This window comes from Hypanus sabinus, chromosome 31, assembly GCF_030144855.1.
Source record: "Hypanus sabinus isolate sHypSab1 chromosome 31, sHypSab1.hap1, whole genome shotgun sequence".
Taxonomy (NCBI): domain Eukaryota; kingdom Metazoa; phylum Chordata; class Chondrichthyes; order Myliobatiformes; family Dasyatidae; genus Hypanus; species Hypanus sabinus.
Window position 1 is genome coordinate 14,635,767 of NC_082736.1, and position 16,690 is coordinate 14,652,456.

At 43.9% G+C, this 16,690-nt stretch overlaps 2 non-coding genes across 2 annotated transcripts; one reads left to right on the top strand and one right to left on the bottom strand.

The window, feature by feature from the left end:
* Positions 1 to 1,883: 1,883 nt before the first annotated feature.
* Positions 1,884 to 1,965, top strand: trnas-aga (transfer RNA serine (anticodon AGA)). Its single transcript has one exon. It is a non-coding gene; the product is annotated as a tRNA-Ser (tRNA).
* A 9,242-nt stretch (positions 1,966 to 11,207) lies between these two features.
* trnaq-cug (transfer RNA glutamine (anticodon CUG)) lies at positions 11,208 to 11,279 on the bottom strand. Its single transcript has one exon. It is a non-coding gene; the product is annotated as a tRNA-Gln (tRNA).
* Positions 11,280 to 16,690: the final 5,411 nt, after the last annotated feature.

Sequence of the window (16,690 nt, forward strand, 5' to 3'; positions counted from 1 at the left end):
AGGGGACTATGTTGAAAAATAATTGTGCTAGATTTGCTAAAACTGACTCCTTCTAACTCAGGGCACAAACCTAACAATCACACCTCGTAGGTGTGAGTTCAGTTTAGGAATAAATAAAATAATAACCAACAACCGCTTTGCTGGGATTATACTGCCATTCTCTCCATGGTTTGTAGAAGATTAAGGAGCAGATCTCCTGGCAAATAACACGGAAATGTCATGTGGATAGGTTTACAACTCTCAGATATTTCAACTTCTGCAAGTTTAACCAGATCATTTTTTTCTGTGCAAGATAAGAAATGGAATTTCTGCAATGCATCCGGAAGAGTATTTTTGTTCCAGGCCACTAGTGTTGACAATGGAACTAGGTTAGAAATATACTCCGAAACTTGTAAATAATCAAAACTCGCACGTTACTGTCTCTGCTTAAACGGCAACGTAACTATGTCCAAACTGGGCCAACAACTTCGAACAAAAATTCTGCTGTTCACTCTGCACCAATATTCACTCAGACTACTTTTCCCAACTACAGCACCAAATTAAGGCAGCTCAGTTGGCCACGTGATCGATCCTTTCTTCTCCCAGTCACTGCAATTGGGGATCTTCCTTGGGATTGTGGGTTTCAAGAAATAGTTATCACTGGTAGCACATCCGAAGTTTCCACTTCTGTATTCATATTTTCCTATTCAATTGTCCCATTCCAGCGTCGTTAACCGTAGGTAATCTGATTGGCTTGAACTCTCCCTTTTGCTAGCTCTGCTCCAGGCCAGCATCCATTTATTTCCCTCTTCCCAGCAAGCGTCAACTGGTAATTTATGGGTCCTTGTTCCCTTTAGAAACCTGTTTAAATAACTCCAGACAGGCATCAACCCCAACATTCACATATTTGCATGTTATATTATATCAAAAAACACCTCACAAATAACTTCGGATTTGGAAAATATCTCTTAACCAGCAGATTACCTGTTTGCTTTAAAACACAGAAATTTTCCTCTCACAAAATGGAAGATGTAAAGCGGTTCCGCAAAATGACATCTTCATTTCCAAGCACATGGCACTTGATCTGATGCTTCCACTGTCGTTGAGCCATTCGAGTTCCATGTTATCTTACATATTTTAAATCCTCTGTGGCCAACATGTCCTCTTTCTCGATCCATGGAAATTCCTGGGAATCACATTACTGTTAATATGTCTCAGTGAATATGGCACAGAAGGAACAGCAGCATTCATGACTAATCAAAACATAAAGATAAGGATATAAAAATATTATCCGAATAAAAACATGAAGAAACATGATAAGTGTACCCTATTTCATACCATTCTGTACATCGGTAATTTAACTGGAATTAGTATTATTGGAATATGGAGTTTAGGAAAAATGGTACATGGATCTTAGAAAAATAGAGGTCTCTGCGTAATCCAAGGTAATTTTTAAAGTAAGTACATTTTCAGCACAGCATGCGTGCCGAAGGAACTTTATTGTGCTGTACGTTTTCTATATTTCTATATTGAAATGCAATATAAATGTATGAAATCAAGCAAAATCAGCAAAACTAAATGTGTAAAGGCATGGTGCTCGCAAACACTGAAGTTATTAAAGTTGCCCTAAAACACACACGGGGGAAAATACAATGGGTAACCACTAGAACAAAGAGCAAAGCAATGACAACATATGAAGTAATACACATCAAAGGAAGTAAATTAACATTTAAACCCCAGTTCCAGTTTTATTCCAAAAACGATGGATTCTGCAAAACATCTCTGGCTAAACCGACGTGATATCTGAGAGTCTTTGATGAAACATCCGATTGATTAATTTGGTAAATAACTCTATCTGAGTCTACTGTAATATAAATTATAGGTGGAAGAACACTAGAGCACTTGTAGTCGTGGCCGAGTGGTTAAGGCGATGGACTAGAAATCCAGTGGCGTTTCCCCGCGCAGGGTCGAATCCTGCCGACTACCTGTTTATATCGGTTTTGATTCCCTGATTCCCTTGCACGGATATATATTGTAAAAGTAAACTCCGATCACTGTTCGCCGCCTGCAAAACCAGCAACATACCCTGTTTTCCACATTTATCTGGGTGGCCTCTACTATGCAATCGGTCAGCCGCTGTTCGGCAGTTATCCGAAATGTTGGTGGTTCAAGCCTATCCAGGGGCGCTGTTGATCCAGTGGCCTTTGCTGTCCGTTTTGTGCGCGCCTTGTTGTCCCTAATGCATTCATTAGAAAAAACATATATCCACATAGAGAAAACAGAACACTACCACGACCTGTCTTGCTTACATTCATGTTGCTATAAGCTGAATATATAGTACATGGACGATAAAACCAGCAGAAACTAGTACAGGGCACCAATGCATTTCATGTTTAAATTTATATTATTGCCACTTGAATCAGAGGGATAAATTCACTCAACTTCACTCACACCAACACGGATCGTTTCCACAACTCACTTTCAAACTCGACGTTTCATGCTGTCGACATTTTTGCTTTGTTATTATTATTATGACTTTCTCAGCTCAGGCTGGTAAAACCTGAACGGATTGCCGAGTGGCGTATAGTCTACTGGTTTTCAGGAGATTTACAGAAATATTAGTTTGTTATCATTACTGTTTAATACTATTGTGTAGGGACTATGAGATGATAGTTTTTGATATTACATTGGGACATTCTACACCCTGTTCATGCTCAATAGTCTTTAAATTTATTCTTTTAATTCAGCATATTTCTGTTGTTTTTCACTTATTGGTTGTTGTATGTTATGTGTGTTTGCAATGGCCATATCGATTATGTACGTTGTTACTGCTTTTTCATCCTGAAATATTATATATCTAGACGGTTATTATGGATTGTCCGATCTGTAATAATGGATCAGACAAAAATTAACGTGTGGGACTCTGAACCTAATCTAGAACAGATTTGTATTTATAGTAATGTGTTTTGCCTTTTTAGTTTGTATTTTAAAGCAAGATTTTGATAACTGATGTTTGTCAATTGATTGTCCCCTGTAAGTAATCAGATTGAGTTAAACTGCTGCTCAATCCTGTTATGTCTTGGATTGTTCCTGGTGAATCTTTTCATTTTCTGCATTCATCGTCATTAATTTGTAGGAATTTTATTATGTATTTCAAATATTTTTCGGTTAACCACCTGGCCCTGAATAACCGCAAGGAGCCAGTCTGTTTCTGGGAAGATGTCTCCAACTCTGAGCCAAGCGTTCCATGTTTCCTTCTTCACAATTTGTCTGCTCGGGTCATGGGGATGTTTTGCTTGGAGGGATGCTCCCCATTGGTTAACTTTATATTATTTTTTATTTTTATTTTACGTTTTTATATTTTCACAGTCTGTTATGCTTTCTACATTGATTGTCCGTCTTGCGTGCACTCATTCAGTGATTATATTCTGTTTCTTTGCACTTACTTTAAATACCCGCAAGAAAACGCACCTAATGGTAGCATATTTGTGCTTTTGTAATGAATTTCTTTTGAACTTGGAACTGTTGTGCGCTGCTGCACAGGTCCCTAACCCTTGGTGCCCTCTAGTGGACGGTGGCTGCCTCACGGATCTCACTGCGACTCTCCAGGTCTTTTTGTGAACCCAGGAGCCCGGATGTTTCACTTCTTGTTCACATCAACGTGCAAATTAAATAAAGCAACGACTTGCTGCTCCACTGCGAAGTTCACGCACGTCGGTGACATTTGTACAAAGGGAAACAAATTTAATGTTTAGCACACAAAACGCTGGAGGACCTCAGCAGGTCAGTCAGCATCTATGGAGAGGAATAACAAATCGGAGTGTTAGGCCGTGTTCCTTCATCTGTACTTGAAAGGAGGTGGGAAGGAGCCAGAATAACAAAGCGGGGAAAGAGAAGGAGTTCAAGCTACAAGGTGATAGTTCAGGCCAGGTGAGGAGCGAATGTAGATATGTTGGGGAAAGGGGAGTTTTGAAAACTGGGAAATGATTGTTGAACCCAGGTAAGAATAAAAGGTTGATGTTTTGAGGAAAGGGAAATAAATGAGAGGCTGGGAGGTGACTGGTGGAAAATGAAAAAAAAAAGGTTTGAAAAGCAGAAATTAGTTCGGATGACTGGAGAGACGTAGGAGGTAGACGTGCGAGGAAAAGTGAATCCCGAATGGAAAATTAAAATAAAGAATGGAAAAATTACCGGGTTAGGGAAATCGATGTTCATTCTATCAGTCTGAGGGCTATCAAACGGTATATGAAGTGCCGCTTCTCCACCCGAGATTGGCTTCATTGTGACAGTAGAGGAATCCATGGTCCATCATGTCAGAATGTGAATGGGCAGCGGAGTTAATATGTTTGACCATTGGGAAATCCTGCTGGTTGCGGACGGAGCAAAGTTGCTCGACGAAATGGTTCCCCAATCTAACTTGCGTATTGAGTAGAGGTCGTATTGGGAACACCCGATACACTAGATGGCCCAGGCAAACACACAGCTGAAGTATTTCCTCACCTGGAAGGACAGTTTGGGACCCTGAAAGTTGTGAGGAGCAGGTGAATGGACAGGCGCAGCACTTCTTCCGTTTGGATAAACACCGGAAGTGAACTCAGAAGGTAGTGTGTAGTCGTGTCCGAATTGTTTGGCGATGCACCCGGGATGCATTAAAATTTCCTCGTGCAGCTTCGAGTCAATAGACAATAGAGAATAGACAATAGGTGCAGAAGTAGAACATTCGGCCCCTCGAGTCTGCACCACCATTCTGAGATCATGGCTGATCATTCACTATCAATACCCAGTCCCTGCCTTGTCCCCATATCCCTTCATTCCCCTATCCATCAGATAACTATCCAGCTCCTTCTTGAAAGCATCCAGAGAATTGGCCTCCACCGTCTTCCGAGGCAGTGCATTCCACACCTCCACAACTCTCTGGGAGAAGAAACTCTTCCTCAACTCTGTTTTAAATAACTGATCTCTTATTCTCCATCCATGCCCTCTGGGACTGGACTCTCCTTCTGAATCCATGCCCTCTGGTACTGGACTCTCCTGTCCTGATAACTGTGTATTTCCAGCATTTTCTGTTTGATATTGTCTGTGACTCTCTGATGCAAACCGGTCATGTGGACTGTGAAAAATCGGGTCCAGCCCAGCAGCGATTGTTCTTCACGATCTGCAACACAGAATTGAAAGATTTATTCTTACTTTCCACAAAACCTGCCTCTGTGTCGCATCGCTGAGCGCGTTCGGCTGTTAACCGAAAGGTTGGCAGCTAATGATCCGGCAGATGTTTCTTCTCTGTTTTGTTTCATTGCCAGCTGGGAAACGCTGCGCTTACCGTAGGCCGGGGTTCCCTTCTGCTGCCGCGATGGGAATTTGAACTGTTATAATTCAGATACGTGCCGAGATAGAGTGAAAACCTTCGCCGTTCATACTGTTCATAAGGATGAAATCATTACACAGTGCATTGAGATCGCACAAGGTAAAGCAATAACACAAAGCAGAATAAAGTGCAACAGTGACAGGGAAAGAACAGTACAGGTACATAATAAGCTACAGCATCATACCGAGGTGGATTCTGAGGTCAAATGTACACATTATCGTACTGCGAAACGATTCAGTAGACAAAACTGCGGGACTGAAACGTTCTTTCAGGCGTTTGTGCTTTCCGCCCGATGGAACAGGGAAAAGGAGATAATATCCAGGATGCAGGTGTCTTTGGTCAGACATCTGTCTGTTCGATTTGTCCAGAAAGTGTTTCCTCGAGCGGAGTCCTTGGAACTAACGGACTGGCCGGAACTAGTGTTTTGTTTTTCATTTAATTTGGGGTCCTCGATCGTTCAGCCGTAGTCCAGTTGGTTTCATCTCAGATGAAGGATATGAATTCAATCTCTGATTTACAACACTGAATGATAATTAATAAAACGCTTAGACTCACAGATAATCGCCCATGAATTAGTGTGTGTGTGGTCGACTTGGTCCCAAGAGTTCCATGCCCATTGTGCTCTGAAAGAGGTTATTTTTATAGCCTGAAATTGTAGATTTTTAAATGGCCGAGAATCGAACTCAGGTCTACTGGTTCGAAAGCAGTTATGCTCATCACTATACCGCAATCGCCTGATGATCGATTGGAGATTCGGGCAGTGAACCGTCTCCTTTGCTATAAGATTCAGTTCTGTAACTCGCTTATTAGTTTCCGAGCTGCTTTCTGAAGGATCATTCCTCACTCCGTTGTTGTTCCTATTCCGACCAGTGGATGTCGCGTCATTCCCACAGACCGGAGAAACACAACACTCTGTGTTTGGACTGCAGGGTAAAGCAAATCAAGTCAAGTCACGTTTGTTGTCATGCCGACCATAACTGCAGGTACAATACATTGTAAAAAATGAGGCAACGTTTTACAGGACCATAGTGTGACATGACACAGTACAAAAACTAGACGGATCTACGAAAATACAGCATAGACTGAAAAAAAAACAACAGCCTCACTAGACTACAGACCTACCCAGGACTGCGTAAAGTGCACTAAACAGTGCAGGCATTAATATAAATAATATACAGGACAATAGGGCTGTAAGGTGTCAGTCCAGGCTCTGGGAATTGAGCAGTCTGATTGCTTGGGGGAAGAAACAATTACATAGTCTGTTCGTGAAAGCATGAATACTTCGGTGCCTTTTCCCAAACGGCAGGAGGGAGAAGAGTTTGCAGTCCTTCATAATCATGATTGCTTTCCGGATGTAGCCTGTGTTGTAAATGCCCGTGATGGCGGGAATAAAGAGCCCGATGATCTTCACTGCTGACCTCACTATCCACTGCAGATTCTTGCGATCCGAGATGGTGCAATTTCCAAACCAGGCAGTGATGTGATGCAGCTGTTCAGGATGCTCTCAATACAACCCCTGTAGAATGTGATGAAGTGTGGTGAAGCGGGGGGGGGGGGGAGAGGGTGGGCTGGAGTTGGACTTTACTCAGATTTGCAGAAAGTAGAGATGCTGCTGGACTTACTTTGCTATGGAGCTAGTGTTGGGGGATCATGGGATATTCTCCGCCAGGTGAACACCAAGTAATTTGTTGCTCCTAACGATCTCTACTGAGGAGGCGTCGATGTTCAGCGGGCAGTGGTCGCTCCGTGCCGTCCTGAAGTCAACAACCATTTGTCTTGTTTTGTTCACATGACGTTGCTCCTGATCTGGACTGACTGAGGTGTCCCAGTCAGGAAGTCTATTATCCAGTTGCAGAGGGAAGTGTGCAGGCCCAATAGGCTCAGCTTTCCTATCAGTTTCTGAGGGACGATTGTGTTGAATTCTGAACTGAAGTCTATGAACAGCATCTAAACGTATAAGTCTTTTTTGTCCAGGTGGGTTAGTGCCAGCTGGAGGGTGATGGCCATGTCATCGTCTGCTGAGCGGTTGGGATTGTACGCAAACTGCAGGGGGTCCAATTAGGGGGGGCAGCAGGGTCCTGATATGCCTCATGAAGAGCTCTTGAAACACGTCATGATGATAGACTTAAGTGCATCGGGACGGTAGTCATTTAAGCACGACACTGTAGATTTCGGCACGAGAAAGATGGTGGCGGCCTTGAAGCACGTTGGAATGGTGGCGCTGCTCAGGGAGATGTTGTAGATGTCAGTGAGAGCATCTGCTAGCTGGTCTGCACATCCTCTAAGCACTCTACCAGGAAAGTTGTCTGGTCCAGCATCCTTCCGTGGGTCGACCCTGCTCAGGGATCTTCTCACATCGACCACGGTGAGACACAGCTCCTGGTCATTTGTAAGGGGTTTGTGGGTGGACTTCCTCGCCGCCACGACATTTTTCACCTCAAAACGGGCGTAGAAGTTATTCAGCGCATCAGGGAGGGAGACATCACCCGTACTGTCTGCTGATATCCTGTTACTGGTGATATCCTTCATGCCCTTCTGCATGCGCCGCGTATTGCTGCTGCCCTGGAAGTGGCTGTGAATTCGATCGGCGTGTGCACGCTTTGCCACTCTGATGGCCAGGTAATATTTGGCCCTTGCGGTTGTTAGGGCTGCCTTGTCGGCTGCTCTGAATCCGGAGTCACGGGTCCTCAGCAACGCACTGACCTCCACGGTCATCCATGGCTTCTGGTTAGCGCGTATAGTGATGGTCTTGGACAGAGTAACATCGTCAATGCACTTGCTGATGTAGCTAGTCACTGATGCCGTGCACTCCTCTGAGTTGTTAGAGTCGCCATCAGTTGCAGCCTCCCTGTACATGTGCCAGTCAGTGTGCTCAAAACAGTCTTGAAGAGCAGAGACAGCTCCTGCAGGCCAGATTTTCACCTGCTTCTGAACTGGTCTGGAGCGCCTGATGAGCGGTCTGTATGCTGGGATTAGCATAACAAAGACGTGGTCTGAGTAACCGAGGTGTGGGCGGGGCTCCGCCCGGTACCCGTCGGGGACATTTGTATAAACTAGGTCCAACTAGGGGGAGACTAGGTCTCCCCCCCACCCCCCACCTCGTTGCAAAGTATACATACTGATGGAATTTGGGGAGCCAATCGACTGTTGACAGAATCGGCGCTAGAAATGGTTCCCTACCTCAGGCATCAGCGAAGGGAAAAACAAATCCTGTTTAGAAATGTTTCAAACAATTGAAAAAACTCGCAGTTGGACGTTAATGGGACCCCTTCCTTTGGCCAGTCATTGAACTCATTAACTGACTGAATCGCTAAAGCATCCTGACACCCCTCCAGTCACACAGTGTGAAAGGCGCCTGCTCTACACCCAACAAACAGACATCAAAGTGACTCTGTGAGCTCTCTTATACCTTGACATACGTATGTTCGCCGTGATGAAGGGTCTCAGACAGAAAAGTCGACTGTTTATTCTTTTCCTTTGATGCTGCCTGGACTGCGGAGTTCCTCCAGCATTTTGAGTGCATTATTTTGATTTCCAGCATCTACTGATTTTCTCTTGTTTGTAATCCCTGTGTCAGATTCCGTCCCCTCCTTTATTTCTCATTAGTGTGGTGGTTAATCTCCCCTCCAATCAATCGGTAGACTAGGGTTCGATTCCCTGTCGCGGTGACCTTTTTCCTGCTGGAAATGAAAACTGGAAATACAGGAGAATTTTTTGAATAAAACAAACTGTGTTGAAGTGGTCATTTAGAATATGAAACAACCGAAACTGTAGACAGCCCTCGACGGGTGGGTTTACGGAAGATGGTGGAGGCCAATTCTCTGGATGCTTTCAAGTAGGAGCTAGATAGATATCTGATGGATAGGGGAATCAAGGGATATGGGGACAAGGCAGGGACTGGGTATTGATAGTGAATGATCAGCCATGATCTCAGAATGGCGGTGCAGAATCGAGGGGTCGAATGGTCTACTTCTGCACCTGTTGTCTATTGACTATTGTCTATTGTTTATCGAGAACGTTGTGTTCAGCATCATTTCTCCAGTAATCCCTGAACGGGTCTATAATTGAGAGCCGTTCGGCGTAACACTCGGTCACCGATTCCGTCACTTCGAAACATTAAATAAGGTCTGTTGCAGTAAGATATAAGCTCTCACACTTCCCAGCGCTCATGCCGATTCCCTTATTGTGTCCTAGTGACTGTAGAATGCAGGGAGAACAGCTGAAACACTTTGGAAAGAACTATGCCAAGTGGACAATATGTTTAATGCCCGTTTTAAATCCACCCTGACCCTCCCGCAGCCTCGGACACTCCGAACAGACGCTCAGAAAGTGAATTGAGGGAAGGTACAGCGATGTTTCTCTCTATGACGTCATTCAAACATGAGAAACATCAACAGAATTTGTGATATCACTTGTGACATAGGTATTGTACGTACAGTTACCTAAATCTGATCCCATTACCCGTAGTTGCAGTAACGGACTTCATGCTCATCCTCATGAAGCAGCTTCACAGATGAGGATTCAGCAGTCAATTATAAGAAATTTAATACCACCGTTCAAAACAGTTCCATTGGCAAGTGTAATTTCTCGGGGCAGTTTAGTCCAGTGCTCCCTTCACAGACCTAACATTGTTACCAAAGTAAAACACAGTCTCAATTTTGCCCGAATCTCGTCACCTCCATCTCGCCTTCAACAGGGCGCTGGCATCGATTGAAGCTTGTGTCCTCCTTGCTCTCAGCAAAGGAACCGCCGTCTCGCCTCGGTTCAGTCATATCGAATTGTCTTCGATTCCAAAGGGAAATTACAGACTATTACGTACGATGGTCAACCCAGAGAAATTGCTGGAAGATCTCAGCAGGTGAGGCAGCATTTACGGAAGAAGTACTTTTTTTCCATAGATGTTGCCAGGCCTGTGAAGCTCCTCCAGAATTTTGTGTTTGTTGCTCGAATTTCCAGCATCTGTAGATTTTCTCTTGTTTCCGAATTGCGATGATCGTTTGCCAGAAAACGTGTGGTGAAAAAACAGCAATGAACCTCAGGATAATGACCACCACTCCCTTCCTGTGAAGATGAAAACCATCCCTTTGGTATCGATCACCGCTGCACAGATGAAGTCCCAGTGATTGTGTAAATGCAAGCGTGCATTTTCCATGCGGGATGGGAGGGACTACAGCCAGAGGGCATGAGTTAAAGGTAAAAGGCGAAAGTTTCAGGAGAACAGGAAGGAAAATTCTTCACTCAGATGTTTGTGAGAGTGTTGGGACGAGCTGCCAGAATGAGTGGTGCATGCAAGTTTGATTTCAATATTTAAGAGAAGTTCGGATGGGCATGTAGATATAGGGATATGGAGCGATATGGTCCCAGTGCAGTTCGATGGGATTAGGCAGCTTAAATGATGCAGCACGGATCAAATCGAACAAAGAGCCTGTTTCTGTGCTGCACTTTTCTATGACTCCATGAATCTATGATCCAGAACCTTGAAACCCTGCCCCTGCACCAGCTCCGCATCCACACATTCATTCACACCTGAAAACTCAAACAGGAATATTAGTCTTCAAATCCCAACCACACCCCCAATAAAAATAACCATGACGCCAACAAGAAAGAAAACACTTTCTTAAAAAAAACTGAAGGATAATAATATAAACTGCAGTCATCACGAATGTCTTCGAATTTCGAAAATTCTGTATCCTCCGTCTGCATCACGGAGCCCGTACTCCGTACAGTGACAGCTCATACTCAGTCCTTCTGTCGGGCCTTCAGACACATAGGCGTGATCTCACGACCGATGAGTCCTCTCACTGAAATTGTCACAGATAATCCATACACAATTCTCCATTGTGTATAATTCAATGCAGGAAACAGGTTCCACCGAGACTCGAACTCGGATCGCTGGATTCAGAGTCCAGAGTGCTCACCATTACACCATGGAACCAGATGTGCTCATGCGAACAACAAAAAAGAAGATGAATCGTAGGGTAGTATGTGGTGACTCGTGAAAACATTGATAATATATTTACATTGAACTTTATACTTCATAGAGCATGTCTTGTGAGGACATGTTGAGGAAGCGAGCAGTCTTCTGTTTGGAGGGACCATGATGAGACGTGACTTGAAAGAGATATGCAAGATGCTGACTGACTGAAAGAGCTCAGTCAGTCCAGATCGGGAGCAGCATCTCCAAGACCATCATACTGAGCACGGTGGCTCCCCAGGGCTGTGTGCTTAGTCCACTGCTGTTCACTCTGCTGACCCGCGACTGTGCAGCAATACACAGCTCGAACCACATCATCAGGTTCGCCGATGAGACGACCGTGGTGAGTCTCATCAGCAAGAACGACGAGTCAGCATACAGAGAGGAGGTGCAGCGGCTAACGGGCTGGTGCAGAGCCAACAACATGTCTCTGAATGTGAACAAAACAAAAGAGATGGTTCTTGACTACTGTAGGGGACGGAGCGTCCATACTCCGCTGAACATCGACAGCTCCTCGGTAGAAATCGTTTAGAGCATCACATTTTTTGGTGTTCACCTGACGGAGAATCTCACCTGGTCTCTCAACACCAGCTCCATAGCCAAGAAAGCACATCAGTTTTCTGCGAAAGCAGAGAAAAGTCCATTTCCCACCCCTGTCATCACCACATTGTACGGAGGATGTTCCGAGAGCATCCTGAGTAGCTGCATCACTGCCTGGTTCGAAATCTGCTTCGTATCCGATCACAAGACCTACAGCGGATAGTAAAGTCGGCTCAGAAGATCATCAGGGTCTCTTTTCCCGTTATTACAGACATTTACACTACACGCTCCAGCCGTAAATCCAACGACTCTGTGAATAACCTCACGCACCCCTCATGTAAAATCTTCTCCCTCCTGTCATCTGGAAAAAAAATACCAAAGCATTCGGGCACTCACGACCAGACTGTGCAACAGTTTCTTCTACCAAGGCACCAGAATCTTTAATACTCAGCGTCTAGACGGACATCTGCATCATTTATTATTATATTAAAATTTGTCCTCTACTGTGACTACTGTCTTATTTATTAATTATTGTGCAACCCTGCACTATTTTGTGCCCTTTACGTAGTCCTGTGTAGGTCTGTAGTCTAGTGTAGATCTTATGTTTTCTTACATAGTATGGTGTGGCCTTGTGTTGTCTCACTTAGTCTGGTGTATTTCTGTCCTGTTTCATGAAGCACCATGGTCCTGGAGGAACGTTGTTTCGTTTATACTATGTACTGCACCGGCAGTTTATGGTCGAAATGACAATAAAAAGCGACTTGATTTGACTTGCTGATAGAAGGCATGTATTGATTAGACAGCCCGAGCATTTCCCTTCGTGTGGAAGTTACGGGAAAGAGGGGAGGGAGGTGTAATTTTAAGGTGATTGGAGGAATGCATAGCAGTGCGGGATGCCATAGGTTATTTTTTCACTCTCAGAAACTGAATGGAATTCACAGCTAGGGGTAGAGTTAGAAGCAGATAGAATAGACACATTTAAGTGACCTTGCATTGGGCCATGTCTCTTGCAGCTGAGGAATTTCTGTGAGAGACTATTTTGAAAACAGTCACCCCAAATAATTACACAATCCTTAGGTGGAATCTACTAATCTGAGGGCAAGATAATGGGAACTGTGTTTGGCAGGAAATGGGGAGTTTAGACACTGGGAGCTGTTGTTATTGACTAAACTGACATCTGACCTCTGGGACTTATTTGCAGTCGTGCTGTTCAGGAATGTTGCAAATTCAGTCAAAAAGGAAAACGAACCACAAGGAATATTCAGTAAGTGGAACTTATACAAGGCCATTGATACATTTTCAATATATGCAAATTATTCGGAGAATCAGTAGTACGGAATGATGCTGGGGGAGGGGGAATGATTTTACAGTTCTAGACTGAGGAGAATAGCAAGGCACTTTGCACATACATTAATAACAAGAAGGTAGGAAAGTGGAACATCTCAGGGGCAGAGAACAGTACGTATTCCTGGTGCCAGAGGTTTTGGGCAAAGCACCAGATGATTAGTTCATGTCAATAATCCTGAAACTGAAAGTGACGCAGTAAGGAAAGTTCAGGAAGATACGCGGATATTCCACGGCATGTTTATAGCAAGCTGCAGGGAGCGTTGGGACTCTCACCAGACTGGATGGGATACAGCAGAGATTACTGGGTGAATGAGGCAGGATAGCAGATTTCTGCGGCATTCATGGAGATTTTTGTAGATTATTTTAATTGCACAGGTGACTCTCTCTTTAGCCAGCGGCTTAATATAGTGGGTGATAACTCCCGGCCCGGACAAACTGAAGAAATCGTTTGGGTGGATGCTGCGCGATGTGTCCCCTGTTACAATTCAGTACGGAAATAACAATCAATACTCAATATCCGTTTAAACGATTAGGCTTTATCGTTCTTACTTTGACTATATGGTTAGTAAAAAAAGAACGAAAAAAAGAAAAGGGTCTAATCTTATGAAACAGACTGTTGCACAAAGTTGGAGCTCACCGATAAGCCAATTGTCCTCCATTAAACTCCTTCGATCGTCGCTGCCCTTCGGGCCCTCGCTCGAGGACCAACTCGTCCGGTGGTCTATCAAATCTCTCCAATCGCGTCTGCCTCCTCATCACTCCCCCGCCAAAAGACAGCGAAATTCTCTCTTCCAGCTCACAAGAAACAACATTATCTGGTCATAACCCAAACGTTGCAGCTACAGAGAAACCATTACATTATCAGTGAAACCCTACAGCATGTTACACACCGGTTTTTGCAGAGGACTGTTGATGAGCCAATAGTGTTTCCTTGTTTAACAAGGTAATAGAGACAGTCCAGGAAATAGTTGACTCGTGCATTAATCTTCACATTAATTCTTAGAATCAACTGACATCGGTAAAGGCATTTTTTTCAAGGTAGCCAACATGGCATTGTGTGGGGGAGATTATAGTTTACAAACATGATCACATATTTTATGTAAAATGGTTGATGAGGGCCGGACTGTGGAAAATGCATTAATCGAAATTGAAAAGCTTTCAACAAGGCTTTTCATGCTAGTCTCATCCAGAGCATTTTGGCTCGGTGGAGATTGCAAACAGAAAGCAATGTTTGAAGGCTCTAACTGGAGATCTCTGGACAGAGGCGTTCCAAGAAAATCAGTGTTGGGAACAGAATTTGAATTGAACTGAACGGAATTGTATTGTCTTTATTTTTTGTATCCTTTACTTGCATGAGGAGTAAAAATCTTTACGTTACCTCGCCATCCAAATGTACAATGTTCAATCATGGTAATTTACAATAATTTATAATAAATAGAACAGGTAATGTATTATAGTGTGCACTCAAATCAGCGTGAGTTTATTCTTCTAATGCCCTGGTGAAGAAGCTATCCCGGAGACATTTGGAAGAAACTATTATGCTGTGATATCTCTTCCCGGATGGTAGCCGCTAGAATAGATTGTGGTTGGAAAGGCTTGGGTCCCCAATGATCCTACGGGCCCTTTATACACACCTGTCCGTGTAAACGTCCTGAATCATGGAGTCGGAGGGGGGAGGGGGTGGTTCAGAACGATAGATGATAAGTATGCAGATAATACTATGGTAGTTGGCGTTGTGGTTAATGAAGTAAGTTTTCAAAGTTTGCAGGCAGAATTATGCCGGTTAGAAGAGTGGGCTGAGGGATGGCAGATGGAGTTTAATACTTATAAGTGTGAGGTGCTACACTTTGATAGGAATACTCCAAATAGGACATAAATGGTAAATGGTAGGGCATTGAAGAATGCAGTAGAACAGAGTGATCTAGGAATAATGGTGCATAGTTCCCCGAAGGTGGAATCTCATGTGGATAGGATGGTGAAGAAAGCTTTTGGTATGTTGGCCTTTATAAATCATAGCATTGAGTATAGGAGTTAGGATATAATGTTAAAATTGCACAAGGCATTGGTAAGGCCGAATTTGCGGTATTGTGTACAGTGCTGATCACCGAATTATAGGAAAGATATCAACAAAATAGCCCGAGTACAGAGAAGATTTACGAAAACGCTACCTGGGTTTCAGCACCTAAATTTCAGGGAAAGATTGAACAATTAGGTCTTTATTCTTTGGAGTGTAGAATGTTGAGGGGGGACATGATAGAGGTATTTAAACTTATGAGGGGGACGTGGGTAGGTTTTCTCCATTGAGAGTGGGAGAGCTTCAAACAATAGGACATGAGTTGAGACTTAGTGGATAAAAGTTTAAGGGTAACACCAGGCGGAATTTCTTTACTCAGAGAGTCGTAGCTATATGTAAAGAGTTTCCAGTAGAAGAGGTAGAGGTAGGTTCGCTTTCGTCATTTAAAGCAAAATTTGATAGGTATCCGGACAGGAAAGGAATGGAGGGTTATGGGCTGAGTTCGGGACAGTGTGAGTAGGTGAGAGTAAGCGTTTGGCACGGACCGGAAGGGCTGAGATTGCCTGATTCCGTGCTGTAATTGTTATATGATACTATGGTTATACAGATCTTCTGGGCTGTCTGTACCACTCTCTGCAGACTCCTGCGAACGAGGGAGGTACAGTTCCCATCCCATGCTGCGATGCAGTCAGTAAGGATGCTCCCAATTCTGCCACTGTAGAAAGTTCTTAGGATTTGGGAGACTATACCAAACTTCCTCAACTGTCTGAGTTGAATGTGGTGCTGTTGTAAGTTTTTCACCAGAAGAGCCGGTGTGCACAGACCATGTGAGGTCCTCAGTGATGTGTATGCCGAGGAATTGGAAGCGGTTTAACCTCTCAACCCCAGATCCACTGATGTCAACAGGGTTTAGGCCGTCTCCGTTCCTCCTGCAATCCGCAAGCAGCTCCTTTGTTTTTGCGACATTGAGCGAGAGGTTGTTTTCTTGACAACACTGTGTCAGAGAAATGACTTTTCCCTGCAGGCCACCTTGTTACTGTTTGAAATTAGGCCAATCAATGTAGTGTCGTCAGCGAATTCAATTAGTATATTGGAGTTGTGTATGGCGATACAGACGTTGGCGTACAGGAAATAAAGGAGAGGACTCAGTAAGCAGCCCTGAGGGGCTCCTGTATTGACAGTCAGAGGGTTTGAGATTAGGGAGCCCTCTCTTACAACATGCTGATGATCTGATAGGAAATCCAGGATCCCGCTGCACAAGGCAGGGTCAGGGCCGAGATCTCAGTGCTTCTTGTCCAGCCTAGATGGAACTATGGTGTTAAATGCTGAACTGTAGAATCCAAGACAGCATTCTCACATAAGTATCCTTCTTTTAATTACAAATTAATATAAATTACAAATTGCACATTTAGACGAAGACATAGCGTAAAGGCTAGTACTCCTCATGTGAAGGATACACGAAATAAAGTCA